Here is a 5,990-nt window from a genome sequence, read left to right as displayed (position 1 = left end):
GCTTCCAGGTCGGGCGCCGGAAGTGCAGGCGGGAAAGAGACCGGGCGTGTGCGCCCGGTTTGGGACCGGCGAATCCTGGTACCCTCGAATGATGGTTCCGGAACCACGGCCCGTACTCTCCTGGGCTCTGGCCTTCGGCTCCCAAAGACTTCCCACACCAGGGCGAAACTTAGGCCTGCTTAGCACCCTATCCTGTCCCAAGTGCTTTTCTAACCCCTTCTTCCTCTGGTAACAGTCCTATGAGCTATGCAGGCAGGGAGGGGCTAATGAGCTGGATTTCTAGCTGAGGAAACTCTAGCACCTTGCAAGAGACTGAACCGTGCGTGTGCGTGTGCGTGTTTATTATCTTCCTTTTGGTTTTTCCTCTGTATGAAACAATTCATACAAAGCTCTGTTCCTCACTACCCCCACCTAGAACCCATGCTTCTGCGACCCTCGTTCTGGGCACCCAGGCGACTCCCCTTTGCCCCCAAATGCTTGTCACATTCTGCAGCAGGGCCCTTGCCAAGGCCCCAGGAACATCAGTGAAGGAAGTAGCTGCCCTCCTGCCAGGGCCAACTCGTTGAAGACAGTGACTTAATTTCTTCTCCAACAATGAAGCGCCCCCCCACCCCCACCCCGTGCCACGGAGAGGGGCAAGAGGCACCCCTGCCCTCCTACCACTAGTCAACAAGTTCTACTCTGTAAAGAAGACCCTGATGCTGGGAAAGATTGAGGGCAGGAGGAGAAGGGTTAGCTACAGAGGATGAGATGGTTGGACGGCATCACCAACTCAATGGACATGAGTTTGCACAAACTCCGGGACATAGTGAAGGATGAGGGAGCCTGACACGCTGCTGTCCATGGGATTGCAAAGAGTCAGACACGAACACGACTGAACAAGAACAATTCTGTGGAATGGTGATGAAGAGCTGAATGGTTACTTAGAGCCTGCTTGCTTTTTTTTTTTTAATTTTTTTTATTAACTTTACATTCACGGAAGAATTGATGTTTTTGAACTATGGTGTTGGAGAAGACTCTTGAGAGTTCCTTGGACTGCAAAGAGATTCAACCAGTCCGTCCTAAAGGAGATCAATCCTGGGTGTTCATTGGAAGGACTGATGTTAAAGCTGAAACTCCAATACTTTGGCCACCTGATGTGAAGAGCAGACTCATTTGAAAAGACCCTGATGCTGGGAAAAATTGAGGGCAGGAGGAGAAGGGGACGACAGAGGATGAAATGGTTGGATGGCATCACTGACTCAATGGACATGAGTTTGGGTAAACTCCAGGAGTTGCTGATGAACAGGGAGGCCTGGCATGCTGCGGTTCATGGGGTCGCAAAGAGTCGGACATGACTGAGCGACTGAACTGAACTGAACTTTACATTTTTCCATGCAAATGGGTGAAACTTTACTGTTGACAGAAACTTAGGTTGTATGCCAAGGCAAACTCCAATTAGAAGCTTGTATCACAGAACTCACCTGACACATGGAAATTACATACGGGTCACAGAAAACAGATCAGTAAAGGCATTATCAGGAAAATGCAAAGAAAAAGAGAACAACAGTGGGAATCGCAGTAATAATCTCATGGAAATGACAGGAGCCAGGGCATAAGGCAAAATTCATCATGATGGTCATGGTGATTAGAGAGCGCCCCCATAAGGATATGTAGACAGTTCCTGAATTGCAGCTCCCAAAGTTTTCTCCTGATTTCTCTCATCTCTTCCATGAACACTTCCATATCTTCTCCATCTCCATCCATCCCATTGTTGACCTGCCTATTGGATATGGCCCATCAGGCTTCCCGGGTGGCACTAGTGGTAAAGAACCCTCCTGCCAATTCAGGAGACATAGGGACATGGGTTTGATCCTTGGGTCAGGAAGATCCCCTGGAGGAGAGCATGGCAACCCACTCTAGTATTCTTGCCTGGAGAATCCTATGGACAGAGGAGCCTGGCAGGCTATGGTCCATAGGGTCTCAAAGAGTCAGACACGACTTAGTATGCTCACACACTGGGAATTAGGGGCAAGTCTGCAAGCCTGTCCCCATCTATGATTTCTTTCTGGCTGGTGGCCTTCACCCCCTCCCAAAGGGTGGCCTTCTTCTCCGTTCTGCACTGGCTGCTCCATGTCTTCGTTTCCCCGGTGGATATTTGCCATGATGAGATTTTTGCCCCTCTTGGTTATTTTTCTGGGCCTATCCCCACTGTCTCCTGCTCCTTCCAATTCTCGCCTCAAGTGTGCTGCTATCACATTTAGTTTCATAGACCTGCTCAGCTTGCCCCGGCCTGATGCCAACCCACTGTGTGCAGGGCAGCAGGGAGCTTGTACCCAGACAGGAATTGCCGGTTTGCTTTTGAAAAATGAATTAAAGGAAGCTTAATGAATTCATCCTCAATGGCCACCTGCTGGGCCAAAATTGGACCTATGGAGATATTTTGACTCACTATTGGTGCCTTATTTAAAAATTGGGATAGTTCACACCATGTGGATTTCTGGGATCTAGGGAAGAGTCAGAATACCAGCCACATGAGACACACATCCCTACGTGGTTGCTTGCCCAGTGCTAACCAGCAGCTGCACCTTTAGAGGGTGCACATGCTTCTCTCACAAAACTTGTTTTCTTTCTCTTGAATCCCTCACTCCTTGGTGTTAGCTGCCTGGCCCCTGTAGGCAAGGAATTTGCAGCCCTGACTGTGTTTTGATCTATCTAACTGGGCCTTCCAAGGGACAGTCAAGTCCTGTGACAGCTCTGCTCCTCAGCAGCTGTGTGACTTGTAGCTACCTTGTCTCTTTAGGTGAGTGTCATTTTGTCATCCTTAAAATTCAGGCAAGGGCCTTCCCTGGTGGTCCAATGGCTAAGACTCTGCCCTCCTGATGCAGTGGGGCCAGGTTCGATCCCTGGACAGGGAACTAGATCAGTAAGAGTTCAAATGCCACAACTAAAAAAAAGATCCCACATGCTGCAACTAAGACAACCATTTGGTAACTTGCATATTCGATCATGGAGTGGCTCCTGAACGAACTTTTTGGCCACTCGAATAGATGTGTGGCTGTCGATGGGGTGGGAATAGAGTGAGGGAGATAAGTGGAGTGTAGGAGAGGATGGATGGTGGGTAACTGCTAATGGGAACACATTTTCTTGTTGTTGTGATGAAAATATTCTAAAATGCAACTGTGGTGATTAATGTAACTTTTTTTTTTTTTTTTGGCCACACCATGTGCCATGTGGAATCTTAGTTCCCTGACCAGGGATTGAAAGTTTTTTTGAAAAAATTTAAAATAAAATTTAAATTTATTTGAAAAAAACTTTAAACATAAGGATTTTTTGAAAAAATTTAAAAACAGTGTTACTCCCAGGAAGCTGAAGGACCTGGAAGCACTCTGAAAGGCACAGACTGTTGAGGGGACATTAGTTAGCAAGTTGGGCTCAGCTCTAGCCTCATTTCAGTTTGTGTGGGCCCCATTGTTTGGCCTCTCTCCAAAGATGACCTTCAGGATTCACTTACTCCTTAAGCCTGAAACCAGACATAGGGTTACTTAGGCTTCTAGGCCCTGTATTTCTGCACCTTAAGACCTGTCACCTCATTTAGTTGCCTCTGAAATATGTATATGTGCACTAAACCCCATGAGCATTTATGGCTACACAGAGAAAAATGAGACACAATTAGAAACCTTGAGAAGTTACAGTCTTACAGGAAAAATAAAACATGAGGAACTGCAAATAAAAAGCAGAATGCAGTCAGTGCCACAAGGGGGCACTGGACAATCAGAGCTCACTTCTGATTTAGGAGTCAGAGTGAGGCTTTGTAATTGTGATGTAAAAATGCCCACCTTTCAGTAGAGGCAGGGAGTGGGAAAAATTTCAGAGAGACACAGAGAAAGCAACAGCACAAAGGCAGAAAGACAGAGGCAAGTCCCAGGAAGTGTTAAGAGCTCGATTCAGCTGTGTGGGCGCCTGTTCAGTTGTGTCTGATTCTTTGTGACCCTGTGGACTGTAGCTCACCAGGCTTTATCCTTGGGATTTCCCAGGCAAGAATCCTGGAGTGGGTTGCCATTTCCTCCTCCAGGGGATTTTCCTGACCCAGGGATCGAACTGGCATCTCCTGTGTCCCCAGCATTGCAGGCAGATTCTTTACCTGCTAAGCCACTGAGGAATTCAGCTGAGTGCAGGGCAAATGTAAAGAATGGAACAATGTGACATAATTTGGGTGGGCTTCCCTGGTAGCTCAGCTAGTAAAGAATCCCCTGCAATGCAGGAGACCCCAATTCGATTCCTGGGTCAGGAAGATCCCCTGGAGAAGGGATAGGCTACCCACTCCAGTATTCTTCCCGGGAGAATCCCCATGGACAGAGGAGCCTGGCGGGCTATAGTCCATGGGGTTGGACATGACTGAGCGACTTATGCTGTTGTTACAACTTAGAATCTGTTGAAAAAATAATGCCATTGTAAAGAGATTTTGCTTTTTCCTAGGAGACAATGGGGCTTCCCAGGTGGCAATAGTGGTAAAGAATCCACTTGCCAATGCAGGAGACATAAGAGACATAGATTCAATCCCTGGGTTGGGAAGATCCACTGGAGAAGGAAATGGCAATCCTCTCCAGCATGCTTGGAGCTTCCCAGGTGGCTCAGTGGCATAGCACCCACCTGCCAATGCCAGAGATGCAGGTTTGATCTCTGGGTTAGGAGGATCCCTTGGAGTAGGAAATGGCATCCCATTCCAGTATTCTTACCCAGAAGATTCCATGAGCAGAGGACCCTGGCGGGCTACAGTCCAGAGTCACAGAGTCGGACACGACTGAGCCATAAGCGCACACAGAAGACAATAGGAAGCCAGAGCAGATTTCTGGTTTGGGAGGAACTTTATAGCAGGTGTTTGATTAGAAGGATCAACAGTTAGATTAAGCAACAATGAAACCATACTATTGATCATGCGTTTGGGAAGCATTTGCAAAGTACCACTTTAGCATACATTATCTCATTTAATTCCCACAAAGTCCTATGAACTATATTGATTTTTTCCCCATTATGCTAAGGAAGAATCTGAGGCCCAGAAAAGATAACTGACTTGCCTGGCTTCCCTTGCCTCAAAGCCAGGCCATCTCATTCCATGCTCTGTAGAGGGGTTTCCTCGCAGAGCTAGTTATAGGGAAGGTGATACTTAGATGGACAGTGGAAGGGTCGGGGTGGGGGGACCAGAGACGGGGAGTATGGCTAGGAGGCCATTGCAGGAGGTGGACCGGGAGACTAGGGGTGTCTGATGGAGGGACCGTGGGCAGCAATTGTGGAATGCTAGAAATGAGATTGAAACACCAGGGGACTAGGTGATTGGTGCGTCCAGGGAACTCTGAACTCTTGGGGCTGGTAAAGAGGAATTCTGGGTTACCTGAAAGCCCTTTGGTAACTTGCATGTTGGATGGTGAAATGGGTCCTGACCTGGAATTGAACATACACCTTATAGAGTTAGAGTGAGTTTAAATCAAGTGACTCCAGAAAACACAATGTCCTACAAGGACTTTTATTGATTCCCAAGGACATTTATTATGTATTGATTCCCTTCTACAAGGAGAAGAGACTCAATAAATGATACCTCTCTCTCTGCCTAGAACACCCATTCATGCATTAATGCACACTTTGAACTACTTTATTCATTCACTGTCATCTTCATTTAGCAAAATTTATTGTCTCCCATGTGCCAGTCACTGTACTAGGTTCCAGGGCTGTACCAGTAAATCAGACAGATTTTATATATATAAATATATTTTATATAATGTATATACATTATATATAACATTTATATATAATGTATATGTAAATATATATTATATATGGGTATATGATTTAGATATGTAGAGGCAAAATTGATTTTCTAACCCTTTCATCTGGTGTATGTTTCTAAGAAAGATTTGTTCTCTTCCGAGTGTTCACCTTAAGAGGCAATGCCCTTGTTTTAACCAAGAGGCAACTTGTAGTGATTAAAAGCATGGAGTCTTGGGCTTCCCTGG

The 5,990-nt window shown here is 46.5% G+C and overlaps 1 pseudogene; it reads right to left on the bottom strand.

Moving 5' to 3' along the window:
• Positions 1 to 1,569: 1,569 nt before the first annotated feature.
• LOC133065353 (protein BEX3-like) lies at positions 1,570 to 2,144 on the bottom strand (annotated as a pseudogene).
• Positions 2,145 to 5,990: the final 3,846 nt, after the last annotated feature.

The sequence above is a fragment of the Dama dama genome, chromosome 11, assembly GCF_033118175.1.
Source record: "Dama dama isolate Ldn47 chromosome 11, ASM3311817v1, whole genome shotgun sequence".
Taxonomy (NCBI): Eukaryota; Metazoa; Chordata; class Mammalia; order Artiodactyla; family Cervidae; genus Dama; species Dama dama.
Note: the sequence above shows the minus strand (reverse complement) of the source record. Positions and strands in the feature narration are given on the sequence as shown.